Source organism: Mastomys coucha, unplaced genomic scaffold, assembly GCF_008632895.1.
Source record: "Mastomys coucha isolate ucsf_1 unplaced genomic scaffold, UCSF_Mcou_1 pScaffold13, whole genome shotgun sequence".
Lineage (NCBI taxonomy): Eukaryota > Metazoa > Chordata > Mammalia > Rodentia > Muridae > Mastomys > Mastomys coucha.
Window position 1 is genome coordinate 29,447,450 of NW_022196895.1, and position 24,191 is coordinate 29,471,640.

Consider the following 24,191-nt stretch of genomic DNA (forward strand, 5'->3'; position numbering starts at 1 on the left):
TTGAAGACCCAGAAATGAACCCACACACCTATGACCACTTGATCTTTGACAAAGGAGCTAAAACCATCTAATGGAAAAAAGACAGCATTTTCAGCAAATGGTGCTGGCTCAACTGGCGGTTTAGCATGTAGAAGAATGCAAATCGATCCATTCCTATTTCCTTGAACAAAGCTCAAGTCCAAGTGGATCAAGGACCTCCACATAAAACCAGATACACTGATACTAATAGAAAAGAAAGTGGGGAAAGGGTCGAGCATATAGGCATAGGGGAAAATTTCCTGAACAGAACACCAATAGCTTATGCTCTAAGATCAAGAATTGACAAATGGGACCTCATAAAATTGCAAAGCTTCTGTAAGGCAAAAGACCCTGTCAATAAGACAAAATGACAACCAACAAACTGGGAAATGATCTTTACCAATCCTATATCTGATAGAGGGCTAATATCGAATATATACAAAAAAACTCAAAATGTTAGACTCCAGAGAACCAAATAACCCTATTAAAAATCGGGTACAGAGCTAAATAAAGAATTCTCAACTGACGAGTACTGAATGGCTGAGAAGCACCTAAAGAAATGTTCAACATCCTTAGTCATCAGGGAAATGCAAATCAAAACAACCCTAAGATTCCACCTCATACCAGTCAGAATGGCTAGGATAAAAAACTCAAGTGACAGCAGATGCTGGTGAGGTTGTGGAGAAAGAGGAACACTCCTTCATTGCTAGTGGGATTGCAAGCTGGTACAACCACTCTGGAAATCAGTTTGGCTGTTCCTCTGGAAATTGCACATAGTACTACCAGAGAACCCAGATATACCCAGAAGATGCTCCAACATGTAATAAGGACACATGCTCCACTATGTTCATAGCAGACTTATTTATAATAGCCAGAAACTGGAAACAACCCAGATGTCCCTGAACAGAGAAATGGATACAGAAAATGTGGTACAACTACACAATGGAGTACTACTCAGCTATTAAAAACAATGAATTTATGAAATTCTTGGGGAAATGGATGGATCTGGAGAATATCATCCTGAGTGAGGTAACCTAATCACAAAAGAACACACATGGTATGCATTCTCTGATAAGTGGATATTAGCCCAGAAGATCGGAATACACAAAATACAATCCACAAACCACAAGAAACTCAAGAACAACGAAGACCAAAGTATGGACACTTCGTTCCTTCTTAAAAGGGGGAAAAATACCCATGGAAGGAGTTGTAGTGACTAACTATGGAGCAGAGACTAAAGGAAGGACAACCCAGAGACTGTTCCACCTGGGAATCCTTCCCATATTCTATCATCAAATCCAGACACTATTGTGGATGCCAGCAACTGCTAGATGACAGGAGCCTGATATAGCTGTCTCCTGAGAGGCTCTGACAGTACCCAACTAATACAGAAGTAGAGGCTCACAGCCATTCCTTGGACTGAGTACAGGGTCCCCAATGAAGGAACTGAAGAAAGGACCCAAGGGGCCGAAGGGTTTGCAACCCCTTAGGACGAACAAAAAATATGAACTACCTAGTACCCTCAGAGCTCCCAGGGACTAAACCACCAGCCAAAGAGTACACATGGTGGGACTAATGGCTCCAAGAGCATGTGTATAGCAGAGGATGGCCAAGTCGGTCATCAATGGGAGTAGAGGCCCTTGGCCCTGTGAAGGTTCTATGCCGCAGTGTAGGGAAATGCCAAGGCCAGTAAGCAGGTGGTGGTGAGATGGTGAGCAGGGAGGGAGGGGGGAACAGGGGTTTGTTTTTGGTTTTGCTTATTTTATTTTATTTTTGGAGGGGAACCTGAGAAAGTAGATATTGTATGACATGTAAATAAAGAAAACATCTAACAAAAAAAACTAATAAAAAAAAGAAGTAAAATGAAAGTGAAATTATTTCAGCAATTGAAATTTATGTAACCCTCTAAAATACTATCACTTTAACATATAATCCCAAGATTATGTGAATTATGTATACAAATAACTATATAAAATACATTTATGTATAGAAATATATGCTATAATTCTATAATTTATATAAATGTATAAATAAATATAAAATTATATAAATTAATAAGAGATACTTCACATTCATTTTATTTGTAGCATGACTTCTCGATTTGGCACAGATTTTGTCTTCCTAGTAAACTTCAGTTTAGACAGGGAATGTTTTAATTGCTCAGTAAGAGCTACCATATTGGACAATACAGGATAGAGGAATAAACTAAGCTATTGAGTAGTAATTGGGTTAAATGTCAACTTTGCAAGGTTACCTTGCCTCTCTACTCAACCAAATACTAATGCAGCCATTGCTGTGGAGGCTCTCTAGAGATAGATTAAGATTTACAATAACAACTTTAATAAAGGAGATACAATTTGGATGAGAGAGGTTCTCACTCGACCAGTTGGAAATTCTAAAGCACCAAGTGAAGTCTATTTCAGGAAAGGAAATTCTGACTCATGACCATAGTGACATCCATTGCCCTAGAATTTCTAGTTGGCTGGCCAGTCTTACAAATTTCAAACTTGCCACCCCTTATAATCAATTAAGTCACTGACATTCATGAGGTCTATAATGCTGTGTATGAGGCATAAAAATATATGTGGATGCTTGGAGCCAACCATCAGACTGAGCTCAAGGACCCTGGTGGGGGAGCTGACAGAAGGACTGGAGGAGCTGAGGGGGATCAAACCCCACTGGAAGAACAGCATCAGCTGGCCAGACCACCCAGTGCTCCCGGAGTCTAGACCATCAACCAAGGAGTGTACAAGGAGGGATCCATGGCTCCAGATACATAGGTAGCAGAGGATGGCCTTGTCTGACACCAATGGGAGAGGAGGCCTTTGGTTCTATGGAGGTTTGTTGCCCCAGCGTAGGGGGATGCTGGAGAGGTAGGGCTAGAGAGGGTAGGTGGATAGAGGAGCACCCTCACAAAAGCAATGGGGAGGGAGGAGAGGGGTTGTGGGATGGGGGCTTGTGGAGAGGTGGCTGGGAAGTCAGATATCATTTGAGATGTAAATGAATGGAATGATTAACAAAAAATACATATATAGACAAATCTGATTTGCAGCCATGCATCACACAATGGCAGAGACATTCTGAAAAATGCAATGTGAGTGATTCATCATCATTGACTATTTACATATGCATAAATGGTGTAGGAAAGTCATGTCACATGCTCTCTGTGTGTGGTCAAGAGTCGTAGCAAGCATTTGTGCAAGACTGCTGCTGCCATAGATGGCAACTCATTTTAACCCCCCAATAGACACGTCCCAGTTGCCAGCAGCACTCCAAACTGTGAGTACCACTCTGCATGTCTTCACCTGGAAGACACTCGAGGTGAGGGCATCCTCCGGACCTGTTCATTGGAGTAAGTGGTATGATCCCAGCCAACAGCTCACAGTGCTCCACATCATCTGTGAATGTGTCTTCTTCATTGCCCTCCATTTCTAAAGGGTTCTCTGTAATATGTGCTTGTAGAGATTACAAAATTAGCTTGTTATATGATTCTATAGTTTACATTTTTGCTGTGATTGAATTGAAATATCTATTACAGGAAAAAAAATAAAAAAATAAAAGGAATATATTCTAAAATAACGATAAAATCAACATCCTAATAAACCAGAAACATGCTCATTTCTTCCACACTGCACACATTGCACATGCAGAACTTTTATGTAACTGGCTGCACAGTTATTTACAGCAGCAGTACACAGACATGTGAGTGACGCACTGTACTGTGCTCTGAAATGGCTATGTTGGTACTGGGTGACAGGAATCTTTCAGTTGCATTCAGAATCTATAGGGTCACCACTAATATCTGTGTGTGTGTGTGTGTGTGTGTGTGTATTAATTATACTCACTACTGACTGAAATATTGCTATATAATACATGGGAGCATATAAATACTAGTGCTAAAGAACGTATAGAAAAAGGTTGATATTTTTATGTATGAGGTGTGTGTGTATACGCGCGCGTGTGTGTGTGTGTGTGTGTGTGTGTGTGTGTGTGTGTGTGTGTGTGTGTGTGTGGTATTCACCAGAGGAGACCACGGATTGTCCTCTGTAATTCTCCACACCTTATTCCCTTACAGGATGACCTCTCTATGAACATGGAGCTGGTGATTTTCAGTTTTGTTGGCAGTCACCAAGCCCATCTAAAGCCTCCCACCTCTGGCCCCCTCAGTGCTGGGACTGCAGGCCTGGAAGGGATCACACCTGGATTGTTATTTGGATGCTTGGATCCATCTTGGATAGTGTGCATAGCATTAAAGAAAAATGTCTTCTTTAAAGAGATACCTACTGGAGTATTTTCGAGTGGTGGATAATGATGTCTCTAGATTAGACTGCGTTGACCAAATACACATGAAATTGTAGCCCTGCAGTGAGATAACAAGGTGCTCAGTATCCATTCTCATAAACTAAATCTTCTCTCACACAGCAAGTAATATCTAGCAGAGTTTAAGAGTAGCATTCATTACATTACTGCAGAATAAATTGATTTTTTTTAAAAAAATTAAGAGAATCTGTGACTCTAGCCATCTGAGGAACCAAAAAGTTGTCTGTTTCCAGTGTGTGAAAGACAATGACAAGAATCCTAGGTGGTGACACAGATGACTCAGTGTATGAATTTTCCCGCCCAGCCCATATTTCCACATGACACATGAGGACACCATGCCTCGGAACACTGGCTCTTTGAAATAAGCTATAAAACGGACAGTTTGGCTTTCTCGGTGTTTTCTTATGCGTGCAGATGCTGGCCAAGTCACAGCATGTTCTTACCAAAATTCTCCCATTCAACTAAAATGACAAGATATTCTTCTTTCTTTTCCTGTCATTAAATTGTAATGAAGTGTTGGTGACCTACTGTTATGGTTACCATTATTGCTATGGCAACAGTCCTATATATTCCAAAACCAGAAGAACTAGATTATTCCAGTGTCTCGTAGCATTAAAGGTCCTCTCTCAGAAGCAAATGTAAATTTTACTATTCTGAAACTATATATTTTATACTTTCTGTGATTTAGTTCAGTATTGTGTAATATTGTCACATCATATGCAGCCATAGCTTATAAGATTTGGCAAGCTGTTTTCTGTCTTTGTAACAGGAACCTAAGATAATCAGTTTATAAAAATAAAACGTTCTGGAGCTGCAGGGCTAGCTCAGCAGTTAAGGGCACTAGCTGCCCTTACCGAGAGTCAAAGTTCCATTCCCACCACACACAGTGGCTCACAACCATCTTTAACTCCAGTCACGGGGAGTCTGACTTTCTCTTCTGCCCTCTGGGGGTATTATACACATGTGGTGAATAGAGATGCCTGAAGGTAGAACATCTACACATAAAATTACATTTAAAGATAAGATTAATTAAAATCAAAGGCTTATTTTAACCCAGTTTTAGAGGTGTCAGATCATGGTCAATTGGTCTAGCTAATTTGGGATTACATCAGGACAGATATATCTTAGCAAGGAACATGTGGTGAGACAGCCACTAGCCTCAGGGTCCCATAACATCATTTAAGGCCAGGTAGCCATTTCTTAAATGCTCTGATAGGTCCTTCCATTAAAGTTGCTACCATCTCCTAATAGCAGCAGAGAGGAACCAAGCTTGTATCACGTGGACCTTTAGAGCACATTCTACTTACAAACTGTAGCACATATCATTCTGGAAAGCCCTTTCATATATTTGTCTGCTCAGAATTTCATGAGACTGTAGAGTTGTCAGTAGGTATTATGAACTCCATTTCCACAGTAGGAAAATGATGCACACTATTGTTTTCCTATCCAACAACGATTCGTGGCACCATTCCATGGTCATTGGTAACAAAATCTTCACTGTGTTTGTGGAAGAAAGATGTCATTCTTCAATCCAGATATGGATTTGATTTTCCAGCCTTTACTAAGGATACACTATGAGATCCATGATCTACCAGCATTATGGGAAGATATTTGCTCACAAGGATCTTGTTTCTTCCTTTAAAAACAAAATTCTACCTTTTGATTTAAATAGCCATCACAGCTATTTCTGTTGTCCATTCTATTTCTGTCTTATAGGTAATTTAAGAATAGAAGTTACTAATATAGAGCCAGAAGAAAGAGAAAGAGGAGGAGGAAGAAGAAGTGGTACCCAAGGTACCCCCACACTTACCTCTGAAATAAAACATTGGCTTAGCTTCTGGACTTTGTCATACTGAAAACACTTCATCAGTTTTAAGTGTGTTCTAGTGGAGTCTTAAGGTATCTTACATTTATCATTAGATTGAAATTAGGTGACATAATTTGACCTTTTCCTTTACAGTTTGTGTCAATATTAGTTTTCTCATTGCTGTGACAAGCCGTGTGACAAAGTATCTGCCAAGAAACAACTCACAGTAGGGTGGGTTTCTTTCTACTTACATTTAAAGGTGATGAAACTCATCATGGTGAAAAGATCCTGGTAAGAGGAACTTATGGCAAGCTAGCCATCCTTGTGATGGCCAGAAAGCAAAGAAGGGTGAAGGCTCGCTTATTCCTGTGTACTCAGTGCAGGACTTCAGTCCAGCAAATGGTTTCACCACGGTTAAAGTAGGAATTCCTACCTCAGTTAACATAGTCTAGATGATCTCTTACAGGCAAGCCCAGAAGTTGATCTAATCTAGATAATTCTTTACAGATGTTCCCAGAGGTTTGACTGTGAAGTAATTCTATATCCTATCAAGTTCAAAATCAATATTTACCATATTATAATTCTTTTATTATTGATGTTTCAGTCCTATTGCTCTAGATGGGACTTAAGGAACACAGTGAATGAGTGTAGAAAGTGGATGACCTTGTCTATTCCAGACTGTGGAGGAAATGCTCCCAGATTTCCTCTGCCTGGTATGATGTTGATTAACATTTGTCATATATGCCCTTATGGTGAGATGTGTTTATTTTATACCAGGTTTATCATGAAGGACGTTTGCCTTTGTTGATGACCATTTCTATGTCTATTGAGATAATCACGTGATTTCTGTCCTTAGAGTCAATTTATGTGATATGTTAAATGAATAGATTTGTGTTTGCTGACCCACTCTTGCATTTCTTAAATGTAGGCAAGTTATTTATGGTGGACAATCTTTTGATGTGTATGGATTTTGTTTTAAAGCATTTTTGCTTCCATGTTTATCAAGATGATTAACCCATAACTGTCATTTTGCTCTTACTCATTAGAAAAAATTATTATAAAGAACTTGCAAATACATTGAGGTTACTTCTGTATACTATCATATCATGGGTGAATATCAACTTTTTTATTTTTATTTTTTTTCTTTAATTTTTTTTTTTTTTTTTTTTTTTTTTTTTTTTTTGCTTTTTCGAGACAGGGTTTCTCTGTGTAGCTCTGAAGACCAGACTGGCCTTGAACTCAGAAATCCACCTGCCTCTGCCTCCCAAGTGCTGGGATTAAAAGCATGCGCCACCACCGCCCCTTTTTTTTATTTTTCATTTTCAATTTGCATCACTTTGATCTACTGGCCCTGAGTTGATATTGGGAGATGTATAATGACTGCTTCTAATTATTTAAAGGTTATAGGTCTATTTAAATTGTTTATCTGATCTTGATTTAACTTTGGTAAGTGGTCTCTACTGAGAAAATTGTCCATTTCTTTTAGATCTTCCAATTTTTTGTTATACAGGGTTTTTTAATTTTTAATTTTTTAAAATTTATTTATTTATTATTAGATATTTTATTTACATTTCTTGGTTTCCCCTCTGAAAACCCCCTATCCCATTCTCCCTTCCCCGATCACCCAACTCACTTACTCATGCTTCCCTGTCCTGGCATTCCCTTACACTGGGGCATCGAGCCTTCACAGGACCAAGGGCCTCTCCTCCCATTGATAACCTACAAGGCCATCCTCTGCTACATATGTGACTGGAGTCATGGGTCCCTCTGTGTGTACTCTTTGGTTGGTGGTTTAGTCCCTGGGAGCTCTTGGGGTACTGGTTGGTTCATATTATTGTTCCTCCTATGGGGCTGCAAAACCCTTCAGCAACTTGGGTCCTTTCTTTAGCTCCTCCACTGGGGACCCTGTGCTCAGACCAATGGTTGATTAAGAGAATCCACCTCTGTAACTATATAAGGTTCCTGTCAGCAAGAGTTTGTTTGCATCCACAATAGTGACTGGGTTTGGTGTCTGTATATGGGGTGGATCCTCAGGTGGAACAGTCTCTGGATGACCTTTCCTTCAGTCTCTGCTTCACTCTTTGTATCTCCTCCCATGGGTATGTTGTCCCCCTTCTAAGAAGGACGGAAGTATCCAAACTTTGGTCTTCCTTCTTTTTGAGCGTCATGTCCACTCACTGTCCCATTCTGTTTAACCCCCTCCCAGCACCCTTGAGTCACAGTGTCTTTTAGATCTGTTACTTCTCTTTAGTTTTAGTTTGCATGACCTATCCATTGGTGAGAGTAGGATATTGAAGCCTCCCACTATCAGTGGGTTCAATGTATGATTTAAGTTTAAGTTATGCATCTTTTACAAATGTGTGTGCCCTTGAATTTGAATCATAGATGTTCACAATCAAGAAGACATCAATATCTTGATGAATTTTTCCCTCAGTGAGTATGAAGAGTCCTTCCCCATCTCTTTTGATTAGTTTTGATTAGAAGTCTATTTTCTTGGCTATTAGAATGACTACATCAACTTACTTCTTGGGTCCATTTGCTTGGAAAATCTTTTTCCAACCCTTGACTCTGAGGTAACATCTATCTTTAATGTTGAGGTGTATTTCTTGTGTGCAGCAGAATGATAGGTCCTGTTTTCACATCCATTTTCTTAGCCTGCATATTAGGGAACTCAAACCATTGATATTGAGAGACATTAATGCCTAATGATTATTAATTCCTATTTTTTTGTGATTGTAGTGTGTGGTGGGTGGGTGGGTGTGGGTATGGCCCCCGTCCAGTGCTCAACCTCGAGGTTCCTGGGTATTCACTGGTGAGAGTCTATATTCAACCACTGATAGACAACTGTACTAACAAAATGCTCCTCCTTGGGAACTGTCTGTGTGCCTGGGTGTGCTCCCTTCTACTCATTGTTCCTTAAGCCTCCAGCCCACTGTATGGTGTCACCTCATTCAGGGCAGGTCACTCTCTCCAAATCTGCTACTAACCCACATGCCAATTGTCTCTAGAAACACTCTTAAAGACTTACTCAGGATGCATTATGCAATTTTTTGAATGCCTCTAGTCCAGTGACAGATAAGATTCACTCTAATAGTTTTGATCCTGACTAATAGTGATCCTTAAGGCTCTATGTTAGTGTTGGGCCATTTGAAGAGGTAGACACCTCTTCCAGTCTATGTGAATTGACTTCTATGTGAATTGACTTTGGTATGAAAAGTTCTTCACTAGTCAGCACACCTTGGATGAACTGGTCAAGGACCACAGCAAGCTTGCTAGTAGCCCTCCGACTGGCTTGCCTGGTGTATAGGTCTACAGAGATGTTCCTGATAACTCCTTCATCCAGGACAGGTCTGGAGCCTTGGTCTTTAGAACCTAACCTTAATCTTGGGTGGATGAAGACAAGACCTGGAACTTGAGTTTGCTTAGAGCCTGGAGCCATCTTGGTTAACCTTTTGATGGTTCAGATTTGTAGTCCAGGCTCTCAGAGGAATACCTGCAACCTGGGACTGCAAGAAGTCACCTGGAACACAGAATACAATACCTAGTAAAAAAGTTTAAAGAGTCTAACACACCCTGTGTTCTAGGATAATGTTGATCATAGGCTACACTCTTCTTCCATATGTGAAAGGTATCTCCAACAGCGTGTGTTGGGAGGAGAAGTGGCTCGGTTATCGTGGCACGGCCTTGCCATAGTGTGGTTTTAGCTTTCCTCTTCACTTCATCTGTGTTCTAATTTCTTACCTGAATTCCTCCACTTTCATTAAATTATCTTTATGAGTGATGGTTGCTCTGAGGTTTCTGCAGGAGAGCAGCATTGAAAAGTCCATTCCGCCACCCTGAAAATGCCTGAAATGGCATTTTAGTTTTTTAAAAATGATTCCACAGTACTTCAGTTCAAGTATTCTGTCCCCCTGAGCCAGTGATACTTGAATGTCCTTTGTGGCATCCTAGCTTTACAATTTGATGACATAATACTAAAATCTATATTTTGCCTAGATTTTCCTTCTCAATAAAATTTCTTTTGCTAGCTTAACTAAGCATATCCAAATAGCTCTTTGTGTATGATTTAAGAGAATTTAATTAAAAGCCAAAATTTGTTTACTTTGTTCAGGTTCATCATCCATTCATGCATGCATGCATGAATTAAGTTATGGTTTTATTAATCAATCAATGAATGTCAGAAAATCAATAAAAAGGCTTAAGGGGCCCCATAAAAATCAAGCTTGATCCAGAGGCTTGAGAACTTGGAAAAGGACCTAAGCCAGCTCCTCCCCATCATACTTCCAACACATATTTTTAAAGAAGACATGCTATTTTCTCTTATTTATAGTCTTAGTTCAGACTATTACAGAGTAACATCACCTAGCGTCATAAACAACAACCATTAATTTCTCACAGTTGCAGAGACTGGAATGTTGAAGTCAGGATGCCAGCATGGTAGGTTGTAGTAGGGGTCTTCTTTATGTGCACATATGACCTTTCTGTAGTACATGTAGAAGGAAAGGCATCATGCTTCTTCCTGTTGTATAAGAAAATTAATAATACCAAGAGAGCTTCAGTCCTATGATCTAATTTATATAGAGTCACCTCCAAAAGACCCTACCTTCAAATAAAATTGCATTAAAGGTTAGGGTATACAATATCAAACTAAATTAAGAGAAACTTAAAGTATTTCCACTAAAATCAGGGACAAGGCTGTGCACTCTCTCCCTATCTATTCAATATAGTACTTGAAATTCTAGCTAGAGCAATAAAACAACTAAAGGAGATATAGGAAATACAGATTGAAAAGGAAGAGGTCAAAGTATCTCTATTTGAAGATAATATGATAGTATACATAAGCAACCCAAAAAATTCTATCAGAGAACTCCTACAGCTAATAAACACCTTCAGCAAAGTGACTGGATACAAAATTAATTCAAAGGGATGTGTAACCCTCCTTAATCTGAATGATAAATGGGCTGAGAAAGAAATTAGGAAAACAACACCCTTTACACTAGCCAAGAATAATATAAAATATCTTGGTATAACTCTAACCAAGAAAGTGAAAATCTGTATGATAAGAACTTCAAAGCCTGAAGAAAGAAATTAAAGAAGATATCAGAAGATGGGAAAGATCTCCCATGCTCATGAATAAATAGGATTAACATAGTGAAAATGGCCATCTTACACAAAACAATCTACAGATTCAATGCAATCTCCATCAAAATTCCAACACAATTTCTATAGACCTTGAAAGAGTAATTCTCAACTTCATATGGAAAAACAAAAAACTCAGGGTAGAAAAAAAACAATCATGAACAATAAAAGAACTTCTGGAAGAATCACCATCCCTGGCCTCAAGCTGTACTACAGAGCAATATTGATAAAAACTGTATTGGTACAAAAACAGACACATTGATCAATGGAATCAAATTGAAGACCCAGAAATAAACCCATACACATATGGGCAATTGCTTTTTGATGAAGCCAAAACCATTCAATGAAAAAATGAAAGCATTTTCAACAAATGGTGCTGGACTAACTGAATGTCTACATGTAAAAGAATGAAAATGGATCCATACTTATCATGTTGCACAAAACTCAAGTCCAATTGAATCAAGAACCTCAACATAAAACTGGATACACTAAATCTCATAGAAGAGAAAGTGGGAAATACTCCAGACACATTGGTACAGGAGACAAGTTCCTGAACAGAACACTAATGGCTTAGGCTCTAAAGTCAACAACTGATAAACGGGACCTCATGAAACTCCAAAGCTTCTGTAAGGCAAAGGATACTGTCAACAGGACAAATCAGCAGCTCGCAGACTAGAAAAGGATCTTCATCAACCCTACATCTGACAAAGAGTTCATATCCCAAATTTATAAAGAAGTCAAGAAGTTAGGCACAAACAAATAACCCAATTAAAAATGGGGTGCAGAACTAAACAGAGAATTTTCAACAGAGGAATTTCAAAAAGCCAAGAAGCACTTAAAGAAATGTTCAAAGTCCTTAGTCATCAGGGAAATACAAATCAAATCAACTATAAGGTTCCATCTTACATCCATCAGAAGGTCTAAGATCAAAAACTCAAGAGATAGCTGGTGAGGATGTGAAGCAAAGGGAACTTCATCATTACTGGTGAGGATGAAAACATGCACAACTACTTTGAAAATCAATTGGTGTTTTCCCAGAAAACTGGGAATAGTTCTAACTGAAGACCCAGCTATACCACACCTAAACACTTACCCAAAAGATGGTTTTATTACTCATCCAGTGGATGTCAGAAAAATCACTAAAAAAGCATAAGGGGCCGCAATAAGGTCAACTTGATCCAGAGGCTTGACAACTTGGAGAAGACCTAAGCCAGATCCTCTCCATCTTACATCCAACACATATTTTTGATGAATATGTGAGATTTTTCTCTTATTTATTGTCTTAGTTCAGACTATTACAGAATAACATCAAGTAGTGTCATAAACAACATCTCACAAAGACTCTTGCTCACCTATGTTTATAGCAGCTTTATTTGTAATAGCCAGAAACTGGAAACTACCCAGATGTCCCTAACTAAAGAATGGATAAGGAAAATGTGGTACACCTACATTCAGCTATTAAAAACCAAGACATGAATTTTGCAGGCAAATGGATGGAACTTGAGAATATCATCTTGAGTGAGGTAACCCTGTCAAAGGATATGTATGGTATGCACTCACTTATAAGTGGATATTAGCCATAAACTACAGGTGCCATGTTATATTCCACAGACCCAAAGAAGCTAAACAAGAAAGAAGGCCTAAGCCAGGAAGCTTGAATCTCACTTTGGGAATAAAATACTTATAAGAAGCAGATGGAGCAAGGGAACTGGAAGGAAAAAGGTTGAGGAGGGGAATGAGGAGTTCAGAATCATATGTGGGGAAGGGCAGGAGAGATGGCTAGATTGCCATGAAAATTAATGGAAATATGCAACTGACAGGAGTTAGGAAGTGGGGGGTATCTCTAGAATGAGACAGAGACATAGGATATGGGAGGTGCCCAAGAATCAATGGGGGTAACCTTAGCTGTGACTCACTAAATTGGGGATATATAATCTGAAAAGGCCACCTATTGTATCCAGACAGGAACACCATTGGAGCAATAGACACTAATCTACCCACAAAACTTTCAACCTGAAATTTATTCTGTCTAGAAGAAATGCAGGCACAGGGGATAGAGCAGAGTCTGAGAGAATGGCCAATCAATAACTGTTCCAACTTGAGACCTATCCCATGACCAAGTACTAATCCCTAACACTATTAACAATACTCTTTTATGCTTTCAGACAGGAGCATGTTGTCCTCTGAGAGGCTCCACCAGCAGCTGACTCAGCGGCAGACACCCACAGCCAAACAGTGCATGGAATTTGGGGACTCTTATGGAAGACTAGAAGGAAGGATATGGGTCCAGAAGGAGATAGGGACTCCACAGGAAGATAAACAGAGTCAACTAACCTGGACCCTTGAGGCTTTTAGAGTCTGAACCACCAAAGAACACACATGGGCTGAACCTAGGCCTCCCTACTCATATGTAGCAGATGTGTAGCTTGTCCTTCATGTGGATCCCAAACAACTGAAACAGAGGCTATCCCAAAGGCTGTTGTCTGTTTGTAACATATGTTCTACTAGCTGGGTTGCCTTGTCTGGCCTCAGTGGGAGAAGTGCCTAGCCTTGTACAAACTTGAAATACCTGGGTGGGGAAGATATCCAGTGGGGCTCCAACTGCTCAGAGGAGAAGAAGATGGGTGATGGGCAAAGGATTGTGGGAGGAGGTGACTAGCAGGGGGACAGTAAGTGGAATGTAAACTAAATAAGTAAAAAAAAATTAAATTAAATTAAAAAATATTTATTGACTTATTTGTAAAAAAGAAATGTTAGGGCATAAAAAAGGATTTAGTGGGGATTGAAACGTGCTAGACACTTAACAAGTTAATACTTTGTATATATAAATGTGATAAAATTATGGTCTTCATGCAATAACAATGTATTTGTAGACTATACTAAGCCATGATGTCTTTCACAGTGCAATAAAAGACCTGTTCAATGCCATTTGGTTCCAATCTTGTCAGCCAATCTCTATTTGTATGTACTTGTTTGAAGACAAGGTCAAATTTCTAAATTTGATGGCCTTCATGAATGTGAAGTTTAAGCCAAATGTCCCTGTTTGACTCCAGTTATTTAGTAGCAAATTAGAATAAACTGCATACACAGTTACCAGTTTCTATTCATATCCAGACTGCTAAACTCAGAGGTTCAACTGGTCAACTAAATTGGCTGTGTCAATTCCAAGGGGACATGAACATGTGACCATTTCAGAATATTCTTGGAAGACTATGAACAGTGGATTCACTGCATTCCCAAAGACTTAAGACCAAGAGTGCTTTGCCCCAGGGATACAATACCCTGCTCTTCAATAGGATTGAATTCACTAGACACTGACAATTTGGTCATACCCAGATTCCTGCATTGAAAACAGCACAGCAGTCCTAAAGTGAACACATGTCTGATTTGCAAGATTAAGTGTCTTTCTGGTGTTTTGTTCATGTACTGGTGACAAGAAGAATATGATCAAAATGCAGTTTGGTTCTTAGATTGATATAAAATTTAAAACCTAGTTCTTTCTTTCATGTCAACTATATTTAGACACAGTTGTCAGGCCATATGGATGTTTTTCTAGTTCTTTATTTCTTTATTAAAAAAGAAAAATATAGGTTAACATCAATGCTTTCAAATTAGTGCAGATTTCAATGCTAGCCATTATATGCCTCACAGGATGCATCCAGCACTCATTTGGCCATATAGAGAGAATAATCTTTTCTCTCTCAGTGGCACCTTGGATATACACCTGCCTGTTTAACATCAGGCATACAAAAAAGGAGGTGCTGATGAATTGGGTGCTGTCTAGACAACTATACTACCACACAGTGTTGCTCTGTTGGTTGCCATGGTAATGAGCAAATAAGCTCTTACAGCTCTGCTAAATAATGGGTTGTGAATTCTTCCTTTACAATAGGCAATTTTCTTTTCCTTGAAATGAGGATTGCTAAAAACAATCTAACTAAGGCTAAGACATAGAACCACAGCACCCAGTACTGTTTCAGAATTCAAGATAAATGCCACACTTAAACATTCCCTGTCAAAACAACTCATTTGCTCTGCCATTTCCATCAAAGAGTCTGTCATTAGGCAGAGAGGGGCCTGGGACAACAGTACAGTGTCCCTTTCTCCTTCACGTTAGCTTTTCTGTCATTCAATAACTCTTGGATTCCTTCTCTGCCCTGGCCTGAGGCTGGCCTCTGAATCACATAGCTGAATAAAGGCATGCTTTTCTTCAAAGAACAGATAGTTTAGGGGTAACAAGTGAGGCCAACCCACTCATTAGAACATGGAATGCAAGATGTTTCTGGGATACATAAACATAAAAAATATAGTTCTGAAGGGCTATAGAAAGCACAGGATACACCATCTGAAGGAAAACAGGAGGTACCCCAACCAATAGGGGAAAGCACACCAAAAGAGGGGCACAGAGAATTCAATACCTCAGAAGTACAAGAAAAACTACTAAACCCCAGTTAGTTAAAATAAAATACCTTGGATGAGGTAGGAACAGAGGATGCAACTATGTAGGGAACAGAAGCAAGAAGCAAGTAGGGTTCTAATCATGGAGAGCCAATGGCCATGTTAAGCAGAGGAATACCAATTTAGAGACTTACTTCCACTCACAGAGTTGACAATGATCTAGAAGAAGCAACAAGAGAGGTGGGCATGAAAGCTCAACAGGTTTGTGTAAAAGCCAGTCGTCAGCAAAACTCAAGGGTCTTGTGAGGTGTTGCTCCTCTTCCTATCCATCGTGAAGTCTGTGGGTGCTCCCCACTGCCGTCTGCAGGTGCTCCCCACTGCGGATGCTCCCCACTGCCGTTGCTACCCACTGTCTATGCTCCTCACACACTTCAGAGCTGAAATTCATCTGGGGACGGAATCCAATAACGCTCGTTTCCCATGTTCCCTTGCAGCTAGATATGATTATGGCCTGTGTACAGCTTCAGGCTTTCCCCATTCCTCATCTCCCTTCATTGAGTATACTTGGATAAAAGTATATTCCGAAAGAAAAGGAACTAACTTAGGTGATAAGAAGGAAGCCCAGAGTTAAGAAGATATAGAAAGAGTCCCAACCCCAAGGTTTTCTATGACTTGTAAGGATCTATATGAAAAGCCCCTTACAATGAGGCTGCTTTAGTTATTGTCTCTGCTGTAACAAAATGCCTATGGAGAGCAACTTAAGAGAGAAAAGGGTTGTTTTGGCTCACGGTCCCAGGTCATTGTCTGAAACGTTAGGAGAGTGTCATAGCCAGAGTGATGGGTGGCTGGTCACGTGGCATCCACGCTCAGGAAGCAGGGAGACCTGAATGCTTGCACTCAGCTTCCTTCCCCCCATTTATTCACTCAGAGACTCCAGGTCATGGAATGGGACCACCCACATTTAAGGTAGGTTTCCCGCTTCAATTAACCTAGTCAAGATAATCCTTCACAAATAGGCCCAAAGAAAGGTCTCAACAGTGTTTCTAAATCCCACCCAGGTGACAATCAATATTAATGATCACAGAGCATGATGGAGCATCTTTGGGAGCATTTGGTAAAATTAACAGACTTTAGATACCAAAGTAGGGTTGTTACCTCAAGAAATCTGATTTTTTAAAACCATGGTATTACATATGATAATACATGTCATTCCAAGGAATAAAGAACTGAAGACAATAGATATGTGTTTCCCAAGAACTGGGGTCAGGGAGGCAGGAATGAGTTGATGAAACACAGTGGGTTTAAGGCAGAGAAATTGGGAATTTCTGGGAATACAGTGAATCCACTTCCCTGTGATACTGTAATGGTGGATACTGGTCATGAGCTCATCCAGAGTTCATAGACTATGCATCCTAGAAGGCAAATACTAATATAAACCATAGGTGTTAGTTACAATAATAGAACAATATTGACTCACCCATTGTATGGAATGCATCACACTAGAGCAAGGCATCAACAGCAGCAGACTTTTGGAGTGGGGAGCCTTGTATCTAGAGACCCATATAGGCTTTGCATTGTATTTTCCTGGGAATCTAAAATCACTTCAAAAATAGTCAATTATACAAATTTAAACTATAAAAAAATCTTAAACAGAAATAAGCATTTAGTAAGTTGTTATTATTACTATTTCTTCCGATGCAAACGAGAACCCGGAATTTTTTTTTCCTTAAAATCCAGCCAAGACAACTTAGCTTACATTAGTGTTTAAGGGAAAGAGGACATAAACAGTCGACAAAGGGTGTTTGCTCCCAATACAGACTTGTGTGTTTTTCATGATTATTATGAGCCTTTAAGTATCTCCCTCACTGTGTCTGTGAGGCCAGGCTTGCATGTGCGAACTGCTCTTTTCTCCAGGGCTGGTCCTGCTCCCCAGGATTCAGCTACAGATGCTTTCTCTATTCATGGCTGTGTCTGCTGTTTACCAGGGAACTGAAGACATGGAACGGCCAATTAAACAGTACATATCCAGTGCCCTTGGGAAAGCCACAGAGGAAACAGACTGTGTTTGTTTCTCACACATCTGGGGATGGTGCACATGCATAAAACAGTGTCTGACCCCTAACCCCAGAGTCTAAAGAATCAAAAGCCAACAACTCAAAATAAACAACAACAAAAAAATGTAGTTTCATATATAAAACCCCTGTCCTTCCTGCTTACTATATAGGCAAGAGATATGTCACAAAACCTGTGAAAATTCAGACAGATGGCTATTTAACTCAGGGGCCAGGGTAGAGGAGCTCAGCAATTCTTCATGCCAAGGGCTAAAAGGTTCAGATGCCAAGCCCACGCAGCATATCCCAGCCTCTCGCTGGCTCTGTTAGGCACATCTTGAGGATCTTAGATGCCAGGCAGGCATGAGGTGAGCCACTCCTGACAAGGATCATGGGTGTTTTTGGGGATTCAGAGCCTGAATCCCAGGTTTGACTAGGAAATCTCTAAGGTTCCTAGAGTTCTAGCATCCTGGGATTTCAATTTTTTAATTAAATTATTTTTTTTTTTGAGACAGGGTTTCTCTGTGTAGCCCTGACTGGCCTCAGACTCATTCTGTAGACAGCACTGGCCTAGAACTCAGAGATCTGCCCGCCTTTGCTTTTCAAGTGTTGGAATTAAAGGCATGCGCCACCATGCTTGACTGACTTCAAACTCATAGTGGGGATTTCATTAGGGCTAAAATCTTACATGGAAAAAAAATCATTTCAGTCAATTAATTTACATCTATCTGTCTCTCAATATCCACTTCCATCTGCATAAGCAGATGTGAAAGGGAATACTAAAATGGGAGACATGAACACTCAGCAGATAAGGGCTTTCTGATTCACATCCCCATGATTGTCTCCTCTGCCCTCTGCCCAAAATAACTATGTTATTATTCTGCACATGTTCTTCCAGATTTTTTTCAGGTTCATATAGACCCAGAGAAAATGAGAAGTTTTTTCCCCAAAAAATGGCGTTCTACTATTTGTTTCAGCCCCTTGCAATAGCTGTCTACAGTGTGCAAAAGCTGCTGTTTATGCATCCATATCCTTACAGACGGCCATTCGAGTCACCGCATTTTTCTCAGTAATACAAACAATGATAAAACTAATGCCCCGTGGCAAATAAGTGGGTGCATTTTTCTAACGTGGACTCTAATAAGCGGAATAACTGAGTTAGTTAATTAGTGTTTGTTTTAATAGGTGTTACCGAATTGTTCCAGACAGTGCCCATGCCAAATTGCATGCCTCTATAGAGCACATGTTCACAGGGTCACAGGCAACAATGGTTCAAAGCACAAGATCTGAGTACAAGGCCTGAGGACAAACTGCCTGTCAGCACTTAAGAGTTCTGGGACCTTGGGCAAGACTATATGTTCATATATGTTCATGCCTCACCTTCCACAAACACAAGCCACCGGTACAGTGTTTCCTCACATTAAGTTGTTCTGGGGACCACTGTATATACTATTTGATCAATACCACCTTTACTGGCTTCTGATTGAGCCTCTAGTTTTTTTTATTTTTTGTTTGTTTGTTTGTTTGTTTTGTTTCGTTTTTAACCAAAGGAGTTCACAGTTCCACCCCCACCCCCAAATCCCTCTGTGAGTCAGGATTTTTCCAGACCCAGAGGTTAAATGCCTGCCAGGCTCATTTACCTCACACTTCTGTGTTTCCCTGTGATGTGAAGCCAGTGGGGCCCAGACTGATGGGCCACCAGTGACTGTTTGTACAACAGTCTTGGCTAATGTAAACAACTGAGTGCAAGAAACTTCAGGGAATTGGAAGTCGTTCTTGGAAGAGACTGATTTCATTAATATTTAAAAGGTAACACGCTTCCACCCTGGTCCCAGGTGTAAGACCATCCCTAGGGGTTAGAGGACCAGAGCGAATAGGACAAAGCCAGCTGCCCCAAAATGCATTTGTGTGGAATGGGGTGAAAACACACAAACATCAAAGACACTTATGAGAGGGACAGGAAGGTGAAAGAACGAGGTGGCTGCAGGATGTTTGTAAAACTGGAAAGGACCTAAGAAGGAAGAGGTGGGAGAGGATCTGGTTCAGTTAACCCTGACACCAACTTGAAGGACTCTAAGCCTCTTGTTCCTGCTCCCCTGCCACTAAAGGAGGGAGAACCAAATGAAAGAATCTGGGGTATTTCCATAAAGAATGCTATCTCCCCATATAGGCAGGTATCTTACAGACCACCAAGCCTAGCTATTTTCAAGAGGGGGGGAGTCATAAAATATTAAATAGGTTCTTCTAAGCAAATCTTTATTGAAAAGGCCACTGCTACCCAGAGGGGGTAATGGCATGCCTAGATCACACAAATAGTGTCTCATTACAGCACCCAGTGTCCTTTCCACATGCAATCCTCTCTCTTTAGCATACACAATCAGCCAACTAAACAAACCAACTCCCATCCTTGTGCTGAAGCGTGAATTGCTTCTCAGTCAATTGCTCTGCACTCTGGTCTGAATCAATAGAGCTGTTGGCTAAGAACAAAGTTAGGGATATCACCAGCCTGCACTCAATTCCAAGTCCCATACTCTTTTTTAAAATTAATTAATGTGTTTATCTTTTACTTATTCACTTTACATCCCACTCACTGCCCCTTTCCAGTCACCTCCTCCTTCTCCTATCTCCTTCTCCTTCTCCTCTGAGCAGGTGGGGGCCCCTTGGGTATCCCCCCACCATGGCACTTCAAGTCTCTGCCAAGCTAAGTGTTTCCTCTCCCACTGGGGCCAGACAAGGTAGCCCAGCTAGAAGAACAGATCCCATAGACAGGCAGCAGCTTTTGGGATAGCTTCCACTCCACTGCTTTGGGACCCACATGGAGACCAAGCTGCACATCTGTTACCTATGTGTGGAGAGGTCTAGGTTCAACCTGTGTATGTTCTTTGGTTGGTGGTTCAGTCTCTGAGAGCCCCAAGCGTCCAGGTTAGTTGTTTCTGTTGGTCTTCCTGTGGAGTTCCTATCTTCTTAGATGCTGTAATCATTCTTCCTTCCATCCACTAAGCTCCATCCACTGTTTATGGCTGTGAGTCTCTACATCCATCCAAGTCAGCTGCTGGGTGGAGCCTCTCAGAGGACAGCCATGTTAGACTCTTGTCTGCAAGAATAACATAACAGAATATCATTAATAGTATCAGGTATTAGTGCTTCTCCAGGGGATGGGTCTCAGTTGGGCCCGTTATTGGTTAGCCATTCCCTCAGTCTCTGCTCCAACCAAATCCCTGCCTTTCTTGTAGACAGGATAAGTTTGGGGTAGAAAGTTTTGTAGAAAGTTTCTCCACTGGGGTTCTTGCCTGGCCACAGGAGGCAGCCTTCGCAAATGCTGTGAGCCACAGCTAAGGACATTCCCATTGATTCTTGAGTGCCTCCCTTGTCCCAGGTCTCCATCTCTTCCTGGAGATGTCCCCTACCTTGTCCCACCCCCAGTCAGTTGTAGATTTCCATTTATGCTCACAGTCATCCAGCCAACCCCTCTGCCCCTCCCCACCCCTGACCCCAAACTTCCCCATTCCCCTCCTGATCCCCTCCCTCCACCTAGTTCCCTCCCTCCATCTGCCTTCCAAGTGAAGCTCAAGCATCCTTGTTTGAGATCTCCTTCCTGTCCAGCCTCCTTGGGTCTGTAGAGTGCATCATGGGCACCCTGTGCTTTATGGCTAATACCTACTTATAAGTGATACATACCATGCATGTCCTTTGAGGACTGGGTTACCTCACTCCGGATGATATTCTCAAGTTCCATCCATTTGCCTGAAAGAAAATTCATGATATCTTTGTTTACCTGAATAGTATTCTGTTGTGTAGATATAACAACATTTTTCATCCATTCTTCATTTGAAAGATACTTGTTCATAGCAGCTTTATTTGTAACAGCGAAAACTAGAAACAACCTAGATGTCCCTCAACTGAAGTCCCATACTTGTAAGTTCTCCTTAAATACTTGGCAACTGGGCAAGGCCCAATGGTCCTGAAAATAATTCCCACTTTGTACTGGGCCATTCAGGTTTACTTGTTATATTGTATCAAAATGTAATACAGCTCTCATGGGTTGGATGTCATATCCCGAGCCATTGAAAGAACATTTAAGTACAAGATTCCTCTCGCTCCAGTTTCTCTTTGGCAAATGGAGAAAATAAGGCATATTGATAGGCTTGCTGGTCTACTGATTACTGAGATTGTCAACAGTTGTGTTCTATTCTGTGCTGAACTGGCTTCTATAAATTTGATACAAGCTTCAGTATTTCTTGATTTTGCATTGCTTTTTTCACTACTCCTTAACTTTGAGTTGCTTTTTTTTTTTTCTTTATGCTTCAATTTACTCTGTCATTTTGCCTCAGATTCTAGTTTACGGAAGTATGCTAGTTAAATATTCCTGCATAACTGCAAAACACAGCTGTAGTAGGAAATTTCTGCAAAACTTAAAGCTTATGTGCTCAATTCACAAATGGTAGCTGGCCTGAACATTCTCTTGGGAAACTGGGTGGGGAGTGAAGACAGGAAGTGTAGAGAGTCATGACCCCTTTGTCACTGCCATATGTAGATTTAGTATATAGAACCAGCTTTACTGTGAATACAAGCGGCACACATTACAGACAAGAAAACAGAATCAGGAGCCAGATGGTTCTCCAGCCCACACGATGGCTCTCCTGTCACGGAACTACCCTCGATGCCACAGAGCTTAGCCGTGAGTGGAAAATGGAGCATTGCCAATAGATGTTTCTTGAACTAAATAGCTGTTGTTTTAATTCTTACTCTGGCCTTAGCCAGGAGTAAGAATACTGGGGACAGAGTAGATAATAATATCTGACTGATCACAAAATTATTCTCCTCAGGACAAAGGAATTCCTTATCTCCGGCTCCTATTTCTGATCTGCTCTTTCTTTCCTGCAGAGATATTTTTCCCTTAGCATCTCATCTCTTCCTGTGTAGCTGGTTTTTTTTTTTCTCCCACCACGTTCAGAACATCTGGATCACCCAAGAGAGTTTCATTTTATACGTTCTGGGAACATCTGTGAAAACCTCTTAACAGAGTTCTAGACAGTTAGAAAGCATTCGCGAGGTTTTAGGATCTAGAAGGGATGACTGCAATTATGAGAGTTGATTCATTTGTTTTCTATATACCAAAATGGGTGTAAACCAGCCAAATATCTTACCCCCAAATAAAACTGAAAAGGCTACACTTTGCAGTTCCCTCTGAACACGTTTCTGCTATCATTACTGCAAAATTTCTCCCATTTTCAATTAAGATATGTATTTGTAGAGCATCCATCACCAGTAGGACACAGAGCCTCTCCACATTAGGATCACTAAAACTCCTACCATCATTACCATCCCCCATCAAGAAAGCTGGAGCCCAGTGAAAATAACAAGTCAATGATGAGCCAGTCAGAAGCGCAGCCATGAACCCAGTACTATCATTTTGCTAAATGGACAAGGTATCACATTGCCCTCTGCTCCTGTCTCACAGATGAATGCATCTCTCATGCCTCATGGGAGAAGTTTCGTCCTACACTGGATGATGGTTAACACAGAAACACAGAATTGGTCAAAGGGCAGGGGGAAAGTACTGTAGAGTACTCAGACCTGAAACAAGCCATCGCTCTCACATCCCCAAACATCAAGGCTTGGGACCATTTTATAAGAGGGGCCAGAAAGTTTGCAAGAGGGGTCAGGGAGGATGACGGGAGTGAAGCAGTATTTTATGGACATGATAGGATGCTGCACTGTGGTCCCATAGCGCTGTGGTTGCCTGCCTAGGATCAGGCCAGTCAACATTCAGCATGCATGTGGTGTGGAAGGGATCACAAGTTTCTATCCCCAGCTGTGGAGGTACTGACAGGTGGTGACTTCTGGAGGGAGGGGAGACATTTTTTTCTTTAGGGATGTGGCTGCCTCATAGCTTGGCATTGCTTCAGGGAATGGTCCCACGCTCGTGAATATTTGGGCAGCACAAATTTGACTTCATTGGTTATTTTTTTAAAAAGAAAGAGAAGAGGAGATGAAGATGAAGATGGGCAGGGTTAAGTGAGATCTGGAAGGAGTTGAGAGGAGTGGGATGAATAGGCTCAAAATACATTGTATTATGAAATTCATAGCAAATCAATACAGATATATTAAAAATAAAAATGGTTGTGAAAACTAACTAGCAGAGAAAAGACTCCTCAGTGCTGTGCTCTCCAGCGCTAGGGGTGGAGTCTGCGCCCCACGAGTCTCTGACATCATCAACCACGAAGTGTGACTTGGAGTGTGAATTGCTGGGATTGAGAAGGTGGTGGTCACTGAAATTGACAGCATGCCACTTGGAAACCTTCAATCCAAGAAGTAGTCACTCTAAGCAAAGTCGTTGGCTGTTAGACACTCACAACATTAGCCAGACAGCAGTTCTAATCGCCTAAAGAAAATCCCAGGCACAATTTAAGTGTGTACTGAAATATCTATCCACAGGAGGGGTAAGAATACAAGAC